The sequence below is a fragment of the Apodemus sylvaticus genome, chromosome 2 (assembly GCF_947179515.1).
Source record: "Apodemus sylvaticus chromosome 2, mApoSyl1.1, whole genome shotgun sequence".
Classification (NCBI taxonomy): domain Eukaryota; kingdom Metazoa; phylum Chordata; class Mammalia; order Rodentia; family Muridae; genus Apodemus; species Apodemus sylvaticus.
Window position 1 is genome coordinate 167,689,273 of NC_067473.1, and position 18,661 is coordinate 167,707,933.

The window sequence follows — 18,661 nt, forward strand, 5'->3', positions numbered from 1 at the left end:
GAATGCTCTGGGCAGTGGGTTTTCAGAGTTTGTGGGTGTGGGCAAACAATGTCTGGCCTTACTTAAGGCCCAACCAGTAGAGGGAGCCAGTGGTTGCTGGCTGATACTTCCTGATGGCAAGGATGCTGCAGCTCACAGTCCTAAGAAGGAACCCAAGAACACTGGCAAAAAAAATAATTATTTAATCAATTAAGTTTAAAAAATTAATAAAATTATTCCTAATGTTCTTCCCCTATATTCATAGGTCAGTGTCTACCTCATTCTTTATCAGACAGTTTTCTTTCACCAGCTGATGAGAGTCACTGCAAATACCAACAGCCAAAGATTAGATGGAGCTCTGACAACCACTCTGAAAAGGAAGTGGAAGGATTTTAGGTTATAAAAGGATAAAGGACACCAAGAAATATAGACCCACAGAACCAAATTTGTAAGAATCAATGAAGCTCACAGTCCCTGAAAGAACAATCATTGAGCCTTCATGAAATTTAGCTAGGCTACCAACACAAAATCTGAGATTGTTTAGATTGGGACTTTTGCGGTACTCCTAAAAGTAGGTATATTTCTGAATGTTTTTTCAGACAATTTTCCTCCTACTAGATTGCTATTCCAGCATTGATATCAGCATTTATGCCTAGATTTATTACATCAGGTTATACTTCTAATTATATCCCTGAGAGGTGTGATCTTTACAGAAGGATAAGAGAAACAGTAGATCTGAGAAAGAAGGAAAGGAGGGGAGTTTGTAGTCGACATGTATTGCATGAGGCAAATATAAGGAAATAAGAAAAACGAGCAATGATAAAGATTTTCTACAGTTACATAGTAAGATAATACCCAGTCTAGGCTCCATAAAAACCTATCTCAAAAGCAAATAATAAAAGTCCTATCATTTAAAAAAAAAAAGGTCAACCTACTCCATGCAGGATCCTAGCAGAGCCAAAGCTGTAGAAAATCCTTCAGAACAGATGGTCAGGAATTTTGATGTCATTTACATATGTTAATTGCAATAAAGAGTTATGAAAAGTCTTATCAATTAAGAGATGTCAACTCATTTTAATTTATCTGAGTAGACTGAAATTTGGCCTTGTATCACTATTGGTCATATGGGATTCTGTAACATGAGTAATTAAACAGAAATTAACAGTTGTAAAGGAAAATTACTTTATACTCCATATTGACTTATATATACATCATTGTTGGTGACTAATGGGCCATAGTTTTAGATTTAGTTGATATGCTTATTTTTGATACACTGAGAGAGGAATTTACTACATCACTGTAAGCCTAGAGCATCACTGTTCAGACACAAATGTGCATACTGTTCTATCTCTAATTACAAGCTCATAATGCAGTTATAGATAATTTCATGGTTATAGCCACTAAACTGAAGTTTACAGGTGGAAAGAATTTAAATTCTTATATTTGTGAAGATTGTTTGGAGAATGTTTCTTCAGCAATAATATATACATAAAATTAATCATCAGTATTGTTCTAGTACTCTAGTCACTAGAAATGACAGAGTACATAACTCTGCAGTATGATATTCTGTTGAGATAATGTCAAAAAGATAAACAAAATGTATAAGTTATCCTGTTAGGTCAGATAGAATATCAGTGGCAGTCATAAGCCACCATTATTTTGCTCTTCTTATTAAGGTAGATTTCTTGTGTTCTCCTACACACACTGCAGAAAAGTTGCTGAAACTCCACCAAGATGCATGTATTCCTGCTAACTGAAGTCTTGCTGAGACTAAGATCATCTCAGAGCTACAATGAAGGTATGGAAATTTGGATATAGGCATTTGTGAGTGTGTTTGGGGTACAGGAAAACACAGGGCTGATAGCATAGAGGAATGGAAGGAAGTAACAGTTAAGAATAACTTGCTTTTGAATTTAAAGGAAAAGGAAAAGGAAATTTTTGAATTTAAAAGATTCAGGGCTGAGAGCATAGGGGAATGGAAGGAAGTAACAGTTAAGAATAACTTGCTTTTGAATTTAAAGGAAAAGGAAAAGGAAATTTTTGAATTTAAAAGATTAGTTATGTTCTCAATATGCATCAATAACTGTTTGCTACTAATATACATTTGGAACTATGTAAAAGAAATAACAAATATACCAGAATAAGTGTTTCATTCCTAAAGAGATTCTGTTATGCTGTCAGGTTGCATGGGAAAGGGAAGTCTGATAAAGAAATCTACTTGTGAAAACATCTTGAAAATTAAAGCACACATTAGTTACAAACAGCCAGGTTCTACACAGTATTCAGGAGATATAAAGGAGATAGACACATAGGCTATTACCTTCAGATGCATAGTGTCACATAAGGAATGTTGCTTTCTCTAGAAAGAGAAGTATAGCAAGGTACATTAAATACAGTTCCCATATTCACAATTTTGAGACAAAATTAATAGTATATGAAATTTTACCTATAATTGTATTCTGAGATTCAAATGTTGAGAGCATGTTAATAGACACCAAGTGTTTAATGATATAAAGAGGTAAACAGATTGTCAGGCTACATCACAGGGGAAGCTAGCAACTAGCAGTTGATCTCCTCAGATGGTCTACCATGAGTTAAAAATCTATGATGGAGATCTGTTAGGCAAGGCCAAGGAGGTATTCATTTTACAAAAGATTCCTGCTACTAACATGCTTTTCCTCTTATTATTAAAATCATATACCCAACAAAGGGGTGATAGAACATATAAAGACAGTCTCTAGTTCCTCAGTTGAGGGATGGGGCCACACACCCATTTCAAATATGTTAACCTGGAATTATTCATATCTAAAAAATTCATATCTCTGCAGAGAGAAAAATGGGGCTGGGACTGAAGGAAATGTCATCCTGAGACCACCCCCACCTAGGGATCAATCCCATCTGCAGATACCAAACCCTGACACTATTGCTGATTCCATGAAGTGCTTGCTGACAGGATCCTGGTGTAGCTGTGCTCTGCCAGCACCTGACCAATACGCATGCAAATGTTCAGAGTCTATCATTAGACTGAACCTTGGGAACCCAGTAGAAGAGTTAGGGCAAGGACTAAAAGAGTTCAAGGGAATTTCAAGCAACCTCATAGGAAGAAAAACACTATCAACTAACCTGAAACCCCAGAGGTCCATGGCACTAAAATTCCTTCCAAAGAGTATACATGGAGGGACCAATGTCTCCAGCTACATATGTAACAGAGTACTGCTTTATCTGGCATCAATGTGAGGTGAGGCCTTTGGTCCTATAGTGGTAAGGTAGGAATGGGGTTTGGTTAATTGGGGAGTACCCTCACATAGGAAAATGGGAGAAGGATGGGATGGGTGTTTCACAGATGGGAAAACAGGAAGGGAAACACTTGAAATGTAAATAAATAAAATAATAAATAAAAAAAGAAAAAATACATAAGAATTATTAGGTATTTCCCTACCTATTTGAGTAGATCTCTGCAGAACAATTAAGCTATACTGTCTGGCAGTGTTGCTATATATACCAATAGATGATTTCTTAATATTTGATGATGATCCTATAAGAATTAGTAAATGTATAGGCATCATTTACATCTTTTGTTTTGTTTTGTTGTGTTCTGTTTTGTTTTTCGAGACAGTGTTTCTCTATATAGTCCCGGCTGTCCTGGAACTCACTCTGTAGAACAGGCTGGCCTCAAACTCAGAAATCCATCTGCCTCTGCCTTGCAAGTGCTGGGATTAAAGGCATGCACCACCACTACTCGGCCATTTACATCTTTTAATAACATTGCTATAAAATATTTCACCCATAATTTACATTTTCCTTCAATACATACATAGTGACTTCTGTTGGTTTTAGAAGTTCAGCAGTGGTCTCTATTCACTGTTCTGTTTTTTGTGTTATATCTGACCTCCCATCCTACATCTTCCCATTCTAGTCTCATATCGTCTTGCTCATTTATTCAACATCCTCTTACTCAAAAGGATAAATAGTCTGTGTTTTTCTCAAGTGTGTTAATAAATTAACATTTTCATAAAGTTGTGTTCACATATGGACATCATTCATAGGTTTCTCATTCAATCTCTTTCTTCCTCCCTTGTCTTTCTCTTGCTATGACAGAACACAAGTACATAGACAACATGAAACAGACATTTCAGCTACTTTGTGATTGACTATAAGGTCAATTTAGGAGTAGTATACATGAGATGCTAAAAAGAAGGTACATTCTTTGTGTTTAAGTATCATATTATTTAAATATTTGTTAGATCCCTTTACTTCATAATATCTTCTAGTTTTATTATTTCTCTGGTTGGCCTGTGAAATAATGAGAGTGGGGTGTTAAAGTTCCAAACTATTAATGTGTGGGATTCAATGTGTGATTTAATCTTTAGCAATGTTTCTTTTACGAATGTGGGTATAATTGCATTTGGGGCATAGAACAGAATGGAGATATCATCTTAGTGTATTTTAACTTTGATAAGTATGAAGTGTCCTTCACTATCTCTTTTGATTAATTTTGGTTGAATGTCAATTTTATTATTTATTAGATTGCTTACTATGGCTTGCTTCTGGGTACATTATCTTGGAAATATTTTTGCCAACACTTATCTTTGAGGTACTGTCTAATTTTATTGCTAAGGTGTGTTTCTTGAATGCAGCAGAATGGTGGATATTGTTTTCACATCCATTCTGTTAGTCTAGGTTTTTTCATTGCAGAATTCAGTCTAATGATGTTGAGAGATAATAATGACCACTGATTGTTATTTTTTGTCATTTTGATGTTGGTGAAGTTAGTGGGGGAGTTGGGGGGTGAAGGGGTACTTCTGTGAGATTGCCTAGTCTTTCCCAGTAAGGATTTACTCATTTCCCATGTTTTCTTGGTTGTAGGTATACTTTTTGATTTGGTAAGGTAAGAACAAAACATTGCTCAGCTTGAATTTACTGTAACCACTGATGGGTCAAGACTCCTAGAGGCTGCCCCTAAAAATATTTTTAAGCAACAATTAAACACAGCATAATTTCAAAATATATTTTTATGTAAAAACTAACTTACTCCTAAGAACACAATTTTAAGAAATACTTATGAGATTCTTTACAAAGTTCATATGGATTCTTCCAAACTGATGGATACGTTTGACTCTGAGAAAGTGCCCAAAATTTAAGCTGTAGGGATCTTGACTGAGAGCATCATAGTGCTTCTGGATATCAGGATTGTCCTGACTCTAAGTTAACATAGTTTTAACTGATGCTGTTGTAAAATACAGGTAACATCCTCCTTGCAAATTGGCTTTATGGGCTAAATGCAGAGCTGAAAAATTAGGAGAAAGGACCTGGGAAAACTTAAACTATAAATTTTGGCAAATAAAGTCAGAGCCTGCATAATTAGACAGGAAGAATCATTAGTCAGAAAAACTATACCACTCCTACTATTCCAATAAAAGCAGCTATGTACCTCATTCCATTGAAGAGATAAACAGTGTGTTTAATTTCCCTGTGTATTCTAATCCTATTCTGTGCACACATTTTTGGCCTTCGTTTCTACTTCTCTCTCTTTCTCTCTCTCTCTCTCTCTCTCTCTCTCTCTCTCTCTCTCTCTCTCTCTCTCTCTCTCTCTCACTCTTTCTCTCCCCTTTCTCTGGTGTGGTAGTGTGTGTGTGTGTGTGTGTGTGTGTATGCATGAGTGTGTATAGACACAAACATATCTGTGTGAATATGTGATTATTTGAATATTTTCCTGGTACAGTTTGTGGGTATATGTTGGAGGACAACTTGCAGGGATCAATTCTCTCCTTCAACCATGAGCAACAGGTAACAAACTGAGATTGCCAAATGTGACAAACCAAAACTATATAAGGCTGGAAAAAGTGTACAACAACTATCAGTAAATTTTATTTGTGTTAGCCATTTGGTCCTAGGAAAGAGACCTACTATGAAATGATGATGATAAACTAACTGTAGTAAACTATTTTTTTTCTTTGCAAATGGGGGCCACTTTCTGAAAACCTCTTGGATACAGATGAAAGTCTGTGTCTATTTCCTCCTGTCTGTGCTGGACTTGGTCCTTTGCAGATTTTGTGCAGGTAGATCAGTGGAATAGAATTGAAGATCCAGAAATGAATCCACAGACCTATGGTCACTTGATCTTTGACAAAGAAGCTAATGTCATCCAGTGTAAAAAAAGATTGCCTCTTCAACAAATGGTGCTGGCTCAAATGGAGGCTAGCATGTAGAAAAATGCAAATCGATCCATTCATATTCCCTTGTACTAAGCTCAAGTCCAAATGGATCAAGGACCTGCACATAAAACCAAACACACTGAAACAAATAGAAATAAAACTGGGGAAGAGCCTTAAACTCATAGGCACAGGGGAAATTTTCCTGAACTGAACCCCAACAGCCTATGCCTTAAGATCAAGAATTGACAAATGAGACCACATAAAATTACAAAGTTTCTGTTAATCAAAGAGTACTGTCAATAGGACAAAATGGCAACCAACAAATTAGGAAAAGATCTTTATCAATCCTGCATCTGACAGAGGGCTAATATCCAGTATATACAAGGAACTCAAGAAGTTTGACTCCAGAAAACAAAATAACCCTATTAAAAATGGCATATAGAGCTAAACAAAGAATTTTCACCTGAGGAATATCAAATGGCCGAGAAGCATCAAAAGAAATGTTCAACATCTTTAGTCATCAGGGAAATGCAAATCAAAACAACCCTTAGATATCACCTCATACCAGTCAGAATAGATAAGATAAAAACTCAGGAGATGACATGTGCTGGAGAGGTTGCTTAGAAAGAGAAACACTCCTCCACTGCAGATGGGATTGCAAGCTGATAAAACAATCTGGAAATCAGTCTGGCAGTTCCTCAGAAAACTGGGCATAATACTACTGGAGGACCCTGCTATACCATTCCTGGGCATATATCCAGGGGATCCTCCTACATGTAATAAGGACACATGTTCACTGTTCCATGTTCCATAGCAGCCCTATTTAATAGCCAGAATCTGGAAAGAACCCAGATGTCCCTCAGTGGAGGAATGGATACAGAGAATGTGGTATATATACAAAATGAAGTACTATTCTGACATTGAAATCAATGAATTTATGAAATTCTTAGAAAAGTGGATGGAACTGGAGAATTTCATCCTGAGTGAGGTAACACAATCAAAACAGAACACTCATGGAATACACTCACTGATAAGTGGCTATTAGTCTAGAAGCTTGGAATACCCAAGACACAATTCACATATCATATGATGCCAAGAAGGAGGGAGAAAAAAGTATGGATACTCTAGTCCTTAGAAGGAGGAATAAAATACCCTCAGAAGGAGATACAGAGACAAAGTGTGGAGTAGAGTCTGAAGGAAAGACAATGCAGATACTACCCTGTACAGAGCCATATTGGGGAGCCATAACACATGGTAGGTATTTGATATTAGCCAAGGACAATCCCTGGCTTCAGGCAGGAATCTGACATTAGGGCATAATAGGAAAGTAGGTTACAGCAGGCATTTTTATCCTAGGGTGGAGTGCTAAGAGTGTACTTGACATTGGTCAAGGTGAACTTATCTCAGCCTACTTTGAGTACGGATCGTTCCTGCTCCACCTAGGGTAGAGAAGTTCAGAGTTAAGCTCATTGTTCCTTCAGGTCTGCAAATTCCTGAATTAAGCAGGTCACCCACCCAGCTGCTGGAACAGTCAAGACAAGGACTTCCAAGTGAAGCTAGACAACCTCCACTGGAACTCAGCCCAGAGTCTGGGGGGAAGGGTTTGCCCAAGCTGTTAAAAGGTCTGACCGACATTAAAGTTTCGGCCTCAATCAGTAAAATATTGATTTTACTCCTGGCCCTTCTTTCTTTCTGCCCCTTCCCCACCTATCCCTCAGCTTCTGTTCCAGCAACCCAGTTCGTAATAGCTACAGGCAGCTATGGAATACAACAGATTGGTGCCCGGATGTGGGGATGGATACAAGAAGGCTTCCTGAGGTGACCATGTCTTGGCGGAGCTTCGCGGAAAACAGAAAAAAAAAATGGTATCCTGTATGGTGAGCAACTATAGGTGCTAGCGGATACAGACTAAGTGAGTCAGTATGGACCCAGCACTGAACTCTCTTAGGGGGCAGACAGTGGAAAATGGGGTAGGAATTTTTTAGGCATTTGTCCACAGCTCTTAAGAGCTGATTCAGGTGAAAAAGAAAAGGGTTTAAAAATAGGTATATGTCCGCAGCCTCCAAGAGCTGCTTTAAGAGGAAAATGGATGTAATTGCTTAACAAGCATGCTTCTATTTCTGTGTGTCTTTGTCCCGGTGCACCGGCCATTTGTCGATGTGTACATTTATGTCCTCTCCGTGATTTTGTGTGGATGACTGTTTGTTTGTTTCATGTTAAAAAGAAAAATTGGTAAGGATTTCATCTGCTGGCGGCCTATCTCTTAATCTAGCCGCAGTTCATACAGAGGGGACTGATTTAAAGCCGTGCAGCAGCGCCGCTCACTCACCCAAGAGGCAAGCATGGCTCAGGGAAAAGCCACTTTTAAAAGCCCAGAAGCCTCAAGATTGGGGAAAACTTTGATTTAACTTATGAAATTTGTGTAATCACTTTATTCTTGTTTCTGGTTGGTCTTAACGGTATAAGGTTTTACATATCTTGACTATAGAGTTATAAGTTAATTGGTTATTATTTAAAAGGTATAGTGTTATTAAGAAAAGGTTAGTTTCAAACTGGTGATTCAGTGTTGGAGCCTTCTTAACTAGCTACACGTGGCTTAACGCAACTCACGCTTTGTTCTTGTTTATAATTTGTCTTAAATGTATGAGTATATTTTGCATGTCTTGACTATATGGAATATTGGCTTGTAAGTCATTGGACATGATTTAAAAGGTATAATGTTATTAACAAAAAGTTAGATTAAAACTCATAGTTTAGGGTAGTAGCCATTTTAAACAACACGTGGCATGACACAAACCAGGAAATTCAGGCCTTTAAGAAGCTTCTAAATTGGCATGGTGTTTTGTGTGAATTTTGACCTGGTGATTGGACTTATAAGAAATACGATTTAAAATAATGTCTCTTTAATAAGTTACACTGTCATAACTTGAACATAAGAACTGGCAGACAAACCTTGTGCTGTAAAAATAATGCATTTGCCATTGATTTTTAAAGAAAATAGATTGTTTAAAATTGGGATTTGCTTCCAAAGTTGTAGTTGTGCTCTAATACTGCAAGAAAAAAATGAGTTATAATAAAAATTGCCAGTGTGTCACTGGCTGCATTTTTCAGTTTGCAGTCTGGTTAAAGGCTCACAATTCTTAACATATTTTGTAATTAAGATAATTTTGAGAGTGATACATCTGTGGCCATTATAGGCCTATTGCCACTTTTCCACAAGTTTATTGGCTACAATGGTAGAAGCAAAATTTAACCCTCGAAGATTAAAAAGGAGATCAGAGTGGAAATGTATTTGATATCAAGCAGGTTCCTTTGACTACTATGAAACAGCAAGTATATTTTTTTTTTCTGGGAACCATGAAATTACAGGTTTCTTTTGTTGTTTAATCCTCAAAATGTCCTTGCAGGACAGGTGGGTTTGGGTTTGGTCTTAGATAAAAGGCTCAGATTAGAAGATATTACGTTTGAGGAACCTCATAAAATGTCCTTGCCAAGGACTCAAGGTGGGTCCTAGGGCAGCTAGTGAGGAACCTTATGAGAAATTGTTGCTGCCTTAGAGTCCCCACCTAGGGAGTGTTTGGCAAAAAAAAAAAAAAATCTTGACAGACCTATCCAGGTGTGGTTTAAAATGCAGTTCAAATCTATGAAAGGTCAATAAGCCTATGTAGAACCTGAACTCTCTATGTATAAAGGCATTGAAATTTGGCCTGTCTACTCCATACAAAATTATTATAGATTTATTTATTTTTTATGATTGAAAAAATGTCTCTTTTAACATCAAGAACAATAAAACACAAAACTTGTCATATACATCTTATACTAACAGAAACCTCTTAGCCTCAGAAGATCCTTTTGTTCTCTCTATGTTTTAAAGGGTTGTATTTTGCTTTACCTTCTGATAATTATAAAAGCATTTGCTTCTAACTTTAAAGAAACAATAAATCAATTTCATTAGAAGGTTTTTGCCTCAAGGAATGGCTAATAGCCTTACCTCATGTGAGAAAAAATGTTTGTTTCTGTTTCAATACAAGAAGCTAGGATCTTAGATTTTTCAGTGTATAATATTCATGAAATGTTGTTACAGGCCTTTGCTCCTAACTATTGGCTTTAATTTTTTTTAAGTAAATGATTTTCAAAGGTTATTAGGATATTTTAATTGGCCTTATCTTATATTAACCTTATCTTAAGCTTGCCACAGGAGGTCTTAAACCTCTATTTTCAAGGTATAAAACGTTTGTTCCTTGCTTCAAGGAGCAATCAAATTATTATTAATGCTTGATCTATTACATGGCAAACCTTTTTAGGCAAAATTAATAATTTTTATCCAAAAGATAATTTGTTACTATCATATCACATGTTTATTCCTTTAAGTTTCTCTCTGCTTCAGCACAGATACCTGACCTGGGTGCTATAGCAGCTATTTTTGAGATGTTAAAAATCAAGCTTTTAATAATAGTAAATATATATATTTACTATTTATAAATTTACAATTGCTTAAAATTGTTCCATTTTTAATACTGCTAATTCTTAATTTTAATAGTTTATGCAAATGTAATTCAAATTTTAAAGGATATGTTCTCTAAATAACTGTCCTTTAGATATTTGAAAGCTAACCCAAAGGCTAGAGAGACAGCTACAATATACTTACATATAATTAATCTTTAAAAAGGTGCCTGGAAAAGACCCCTTAAGGCAAGGCACATAAAATTTGTATCCCAGACAGGCTGTATAGGAACAATCGGATGTACAAGTATATTATTCATATCATCAAAAGGGTAATGGCTTAAAAATAATTTTGTATTTTTGTGCACATCAAATTATAAAGATTTGTTCTTGATGTCCTCAATTTCTACCTCTACCACATAATGATGTTAATACTAGAGGAATTAATTAATTATTACAGATAAATGATACTCATATTTCTAATTTAGAAGATTAAAATATGTGCATGTGACTAATGATTCATTTTTAGGCTTTTTAGTTGCAACTGCTCTAACAGAAAAAACAACTGAAAATGCTATGTTTATTTTCTATAATTACATAGTTATTGCCTATGTTATGGTATATACTTTGTGTTCCAACTTAAATTAATAAAACAATATCTTTTTGGAAGAGAGAAGAGAGAGGAAATTGTGTTCCCGTGCATATCATTTAAATTATGCTTGCATATTTTTAAGAAAATTTTAAAATTTGGATGCCACGGAACTCCTTGCTGAATGTATATGACATCCTGTATTTAGGCATATTGATGTCTATGTGAGATGAAGGAATTCACTTATTGACATATGCCATGATCCTGATTTAATATTGGGGAAGAAGGCATGTCCTCTTATGATTTTTCCACAGAATTCTGCAGAAGCATGCTAGCTGCCAGAGTGATTGGTGTGGCATGCTGAAGATATGCTGACTGTGTGCTTGCTGAGTGCCCAGACAATGGTAACATAAGAGCTATATTGGGTATATACTCTTGACTTACCTTAATTGTCAAATGTCCCAGATTAGATAAATTACCTAGCTTCAAGCTTTTAGACTATGTGGGACAGAACATAGAGACTGTTAAACTAGCTTAGAAAAAAAAAATCTAAAAAGGAGTTATAATGACTCTTTTCTTTCCTTTAATGTGATCAGCTGACTCAACCATAGACTGGTCTAGAATTAATTCTAATATTGAAGATTCCAGTTTTAAAGATGGCTAACAATCTTCAGCCAGCTGTGTTAATTTAAAATGTAGTCTCGACTTTTCCTGAGAAGTAACAGCTTATCTCTTGTTACACAAAGACTACCTCTTCTACCCCAGACGCCAGGCTTTGTGTCCTTTAAGTTGCTAATTTGCAACTGAATTGGATATTTCAGGGACAAATTAATCCTGTCCCACCTTTAACTCTTGACCTTGTTTGTTAAACAGACTGGCTGTCTCCACCCAGGCTCACCTGGATGGAAGGATTGCATGTCTGTTAAAGACACTTGCAGAACCCCTGACTTCAAAACTTACAAAAGTGGACCTCCAAAAAGGGAGCCACATAGAATTCAGATCTATGTGTGTTTGTTTATGAACAAACATGGGTACCAGTGAGAGATGCAAGGCAAGGCACTGCATGAGGAGGTGAATTTCTGCTTCTGAGTCCCCAGGAAGTACACCTAATTGCATAGGGGTTAAAGTCGAGAGGCTGTCCTTATAGGGAGCCTATTACCCCTCCTCTGAAAAAAGACGTTATACAATATTTAAGAGGAATTGAGGTCAATGCTTCCCCTCATGGTTAAGGCCCACCTTCTTATGAAGGATATTTATCCACTTGTTTTCTACCTCCTCATTTTTAAATTAATAAAAAAGGGAGGAAATGTACAGAGCTATATTGGGGAGACATACCATATGGTAGGAACTTGACATTAGCCAAGGACAATCCCTGGCTTCATGCAGTAATCTTACATTAGGTCGTAATAGGGAAGTAGGTTACAGCAGGCCTTTTTATCCTAGGGTGGAGTGCTAAGATTGTACTTGACATCGATCAAGGTGAACTTCTCCCAGCCTACTTTGAGCACAGATTGATCCTGCTTCACCTAGGGTTAGAGAAGCTCAGAGTGAAGGTTAAGCACATTGTTCCTCCAGGTCTACAAATTCCTGAATTAAGTAGGTGACCAACCCAGCTGCTGGTCCAGTCAAGACAAGGACCACCAGGTGAAGCTAGACAACTTTCACTGGAACTCAGCCTGGAGTCTGTGCTTTGCCCAAACTGTTAAAAGGTCTGACTGACATTAAAGTCAGTAAAATATTGTCCTGGCTCTTCTTTCTTTTCACCCTTCCCCATCTATCCCTCAGCTTCTGTTCCAGAAATGCAGTTCATAATAGCTGTAGGCAGTTATGGAATACAACACTACTGCACCTAGGAATCCATTCCATATACTATTACAAAACCAGACTCATTTTTTGAATGCCCTCAAGTGCTTGGTGACAGGAGCTGGATATATCTGTCACCTGGGAGGCTCTGATAGTTCATGACAAATACAGGGGGGGAATCTCTCAGCCAGACATTAAAGTGAGCACAGGGTCCCTAATGGATGAGATAAAGAAAGGACCAGAGGAGCTGAAGTGGTTTGCAGCACCACAGGAAGAAAAACAATAAGAGTCACCAAGTACTCCCAGATCTCCCAGGGACAAACAATCAACTAAAGTATATACCTAGAGTTACATATGGCCCCAGACACAGCAGCATCAGAGAATGGTCTTGCTGAACACCAAATGGGGGAGAGGTCCTTGGTCCTGGAAATACTTGATACTGTAGTGGAGAGGAATACCAGGAGAGGGAAGCAGGGATGGGTTGATTGGGGAAGGGGGGGTGGTTTATGGGATTTTTGGGGGAGTGGGAATCCAGGAAAGGGGACAATATTTGAAGTATAAATAAATAATATACCTAATAATAAAAAGCCAAATAGTCTAGTAATTATGGTGTCCACCAAATTCACTAGATGTCTGGGGACATTATGTCTATATTTTCTTTTAATCATTGAGAAATACCTAGTGACAGGAGATGCAAAGAGGAAATGCAGAAAGCCACACATTTCTCCATTTTGTACATGAATGTCTATAATTATATCCAAGAACACCAAGGAATAATGAGATCATGGAAACTCTCACAAGTAGAGAAGTCTCTATGAAGGCACTTTTACTTTCTTCCACATTTTATAGTGGTGATTTGTTATTGGAAGCCCACAAATTTCTTCTGCAGTTAGGGAAGCTTTATTTATCTTTCATTCAGATGGCTGAACTCAATCAAATCTACATTGTCAGGTTGGGGAATATTTATTAATATACATAGAGAAAGTTATATTTACTCATCTCTAAGATAAATATATGATAAGCCAACACACTGAAATACAGTTAAACAGCATATCAGGATTGAAGGATTGGACTTACCTGGCTGAACATCTGTGGTCTCAGCATGGTTGGATTCTAGAAATAAAGAAAAGGATAAGAGAAACTTCAGATGGTAGTCTTTCAGATCCTACAGACTTCTTCCAAAAAACATGGCTTTCAGAGTCAAACTTCTAAACACAACTAAGTTCAATAGTTAGAGTCCGAGATGTTTCTGAAAATGTACTAGGGTGCAAAATAATATGTGCTGTTCTCTGTGTTCTTTACACAATATAAATATCATTTTAATTCAGAAGAACTAATGCCAATCTGTTCCATACTTGAAATTATTCTGCATATTTCCATAATCCTTAGTACAGTATTCCTAGAAAGCAAATATGATAATGTTACATGTTCTGCTTAACATTCTGGATGAGAACTAAGTAAAGTATGTAGATTCGGCTATGAAAATTGTATGTCATTGTATAGAGTATTAAAATTATTTTATATTTCTATTCTGTTGAAATAATTTGATATGGTTGTCTGTATCATGTTTCTGGCACCAACTATGACCAAAGTGGCTTTTCCCAAGATTCACTCTGACTATGATAATATGCTCAAAAATCTGTACTTTTTTTTATGTTTGTCACAGTATGGAAAGCACCTTGGGTAAACATGTAATGAGTCATCTTTTATTCTGCAAACTTTTTGTAACTTTCACAATGAATATTGATTAGACTATGTTACATTCTGTGTACATAACAATTCTAGTCTTTGGCACAGAAATCCTGTGGGCTTGTCTTTTTTCTAATTCATATGTATCATTTCTCCTCTCTTTTCTTCACTGATTTCCTTGAATTTCTCCTGATCCCACTCTGTATCCTTTGGTATCTTTATCTGTGTGATGAACTGAGCTCAGGGCCAGCAAGGTTGCTGTGAGGAGAACCACATGTATATTGGAGGAGGCTCTGTTTTTTTCTCTCAACTGTATACTGTGACTTGCAGTGTCATATTCTTTATAAAAGGAAGACAAACAGTAGTATCACTGAGCATCAGATGAGTGACCTTGCTTGATTATCTCTCTTTGTGACTGTAGCTCAGCTGCATAGAGTGTGGGAAATTGTCAACTTGCCATACCTATAGGAACAGCATGTAAAGAGGATATGTTTTTAAAGGATTTGTCTCTTTACAAGCAAGTATTACCCCATCATTTTTACGTAACATGTTCTAAATCAACTCAGTAGATGTCACATATTTATTTTGTTTCTTCTTCCTAGATATGGTGACTGGAGTGACAGTGAACATGAGTAAGTATCTGAAGAGTGGGACATTGATTTTTTGGGCATATGCCAAAGAGTGTTGAATTTGAGTGATCTGGTAAATTTACTTTTAAGAGGTCTGAATTCCCCACCCCTATTTTGATACTGCTTGCCTTAATTTCTTCTCCCATTAAATAAATGGGCTTTCACATTTTGAACATCTTCTGTAGCATATGATGTCAGCTCTTTCATGATCTTCACCATTTTCACTGGTATAACATCACATATTCAGAGTAATTTGAAATTTTCTAACTTCTAAGAATTTTGAACACTTTCTTCAATGTTTTTAGCCATTTTTATTTCTTTTTTTTTAATCCCCTCTACATATCTTCTGCCAGGTTTCATTTGAGCCATTAACTTTCTGGGTTGTTTCTTTGTTTTGGATTCCTTGTGTTTTCTAGATATTAATTTCTTATCAGAGGTGTAGCTGGGAAGGATTTCCTTCTTTAAGCTGTACCTTTGCTTAATCAATTATTTCATTTACTGTACAGATTTTAGTTTTATGTGACCCTTGTTGTCAATTATTAGCCTTAAATCCTGTCTGAATGAAGTCTTATTCAGAAAGCACTTCTCTACACTTGAAGCTTATTCAGTCCTAGCTAAGTTTTCTTCTAGTAGTTTCCAGGCTTTATGGTACACAATAAGATCTTTGACCCATTTCCATTTAATTATTTGGTATAGAGTAATAATTATGGATATCATTTTTCTGCATGTGGATATTCAGTTCTCCCATGATTGTTTGTTGAAAATGCTATCATACCTATGTTGTTAATTTTTGGCACCTTCATCAAATGTCATATGACTTCAGCTATACATACTTAAATGTGGGTTACCTTTTAATTTTGATTTCTGTAATTAATCCTTTGATTATATTTCAAATGATATTCCTTTTCCCTGTTTCCCTCCAAAATCCCCCCAGCCATGCGCCTATTCGCCCTCTGTGCTGCCTATATGACAAGACACCTTCACACACACTCACTCTGACCTCACTGCTCTAGCCTTCCACTATGCTGGAACATCAAGCCTCCACAATGCCAAGGGCCTCCCCTCCCACTGATGTCTGATAAGCAGCATTCTCGGCTGCATATATATCTAGAGCTATAGATCCCTCCTTGTATACTGTTTGATTTTCAATTTAGTCTGTGGGAGCTCTGCATGGTCCAATTAATTGATATTGTTTTTCCTATGGGGTTGCAATCACCCTAAGCTCCTCAAGTTCTTCCCTGAAGTCTTCCATTAGGGTCCAATGGCTCAATCGTATGGTTAGCTGCGAGTATGTGTATATATATTAGTCAGGTGCTGGTAGAGACTCTCAAGGAACATCCATACCAGGCTCCTGTCAGCAAGGACTTTTTGGCATCTGTAATAGTGTTGAGATTTTGTGTCTGCAGATGGGATGGATCCCTAGGTAGGAGGTTCTCTGGGCGTCCTTTCCTTTAGTCTCTGTTACATTTTTTTCCCTGTCTTGCCTGTGGACAGGAATAACTATGGGTTAAAACATTTGAAATGGGGGGGTCATCCCTCAATTTGGGTGCATGGAAAACTTTTCTTAAAATTGTTGGATCAAGAAATACACAAAAAGTATCACCTATTGTTATTGTTCCTGGTTGCACTCTATAGCTCCAATGTAAGAGCCTGTTATAGCTGACACTACATACTTTGAATATATGATGTATTAGGATAAAGATGGAAACATTATGGAAATGTTCAAGATGAAAACTATCTCCCGCCACATCCCAAAGTCCCTGAGAAGTTTGCTAATGATGACAATTACTTTCATTTACATGTGCCGTTTCAAATACTTTTTAATCTACCTTCAAATTTTTATGGTTTAAATTTTGTTAGTCCCAAATTAATAAACCCCAGAGTAAAATGAAGAAAAAGAATAATAAAAGTAGTTAACAGTCTCCATAATGAGAACCATTTTTTGTAGTCTCCTAAATCAGTAGAATGTCTAATACTTTCTAAATTCTTATACTTTTGCTATTCAATAGTGAATGTCAATTTGAAGGGAAAATGCTAGCACTCACCAAATCTACTCCAGTTATGACTTCATAGGTCTCTCTATACTTAAGTGCTCTAATAAAGAGAGAGAAGGTGCTTATTTCTGGCAGTTCAACCTATTGAATACAAGGGAACTATAAGGTTTCTCCAGATACTAAATTAACAGAGTGAATAACATGAGTGGTCTTCATTGGGTGGTTTAGGAAGGCTTCAATGGGAAAGATCGAGAGAAACCACATAAGAAAGTAGCAGACTGAATATTTTAAACTGTATATTCCTGGAAACAGAACTCCAGGAACTGCTCAGTCTTGAACTTGACTTTGTGTCATCAAACACAGTGGTAGCTTCTGCTAAATGTCATTCAACGTACATCCATTTCCTGACTTTCTTCAGTCTCAACAATGTGTGAAGAATATAATGTTTCATGAAAGAAAAATATCACCTCTGATCTCAAGGAAACAGAAATCAGATTATGGACAACTCGATAATCGATGATATTAGACAGGAAATTAGAGATGATGAGTGGGCAGGTGTCAGCTTAAAATTCTACACATTTTAAACACGTTCTCTTGCTTTAATTTTATAACATTTAATACAATTGTTTGTTTATGGAATGTTTAATTTTACTGTTCAAGAAGTCCCTCCCTACATGTATAAGTAAAATTTGATTGGATATGTCCCCCTTTCCTCCTTCATTTCCATACTCTCCACAGGACTGGGAATGTTTTCTTAGTTTCTTGTGTTCTTTCTTTGAAAGTCACTTAGATCACCTGTGTATGCACTGGTGTAAAGTTAGATTTTTACCTTAGGTTGGTGATGTGCAATTCTATTTGCTTAAAAAGAACCTAAATATGTTCTTTTCTTATGCCTTTTACTTAATAAGTTTTTATTCATTCAAAATATAATGGCTTTTATTTTGTTATGTTCAGGCATACATATTAATGTACTTTTCTCATCATTTCTTACCCTAAATTCCTCAATTCTTTTTAATACCAATCTTCCCTTACTTACACTTGCATAACTCTCTCTCTCTCTCTCTCTCTCTCTCTCTCTCTCTCTCTCTCTCTCTCTCTCTCTCTCTCCATGAATATATATTTGTATGTATATTTGTGTGTATGTGTGAGTGTATGGTTCTGTGTGTGTTTGTATATGATCAAGCCAAATGTGTGTTGCCTAAATGTTCTTAGATATGTACCCTTTATTTTGGCCCCTCTAACTTGCACAGTTAGAAAAATACTGATTCTCTGACTCCTAGCACTTTGCAATAATGATTTGATTTAATGGATATTTCAACATGTAGGTTTGTGGATAATATTCGTAAATATTTCTAGGTTTCCTGTTTGATCAGTTAGTTT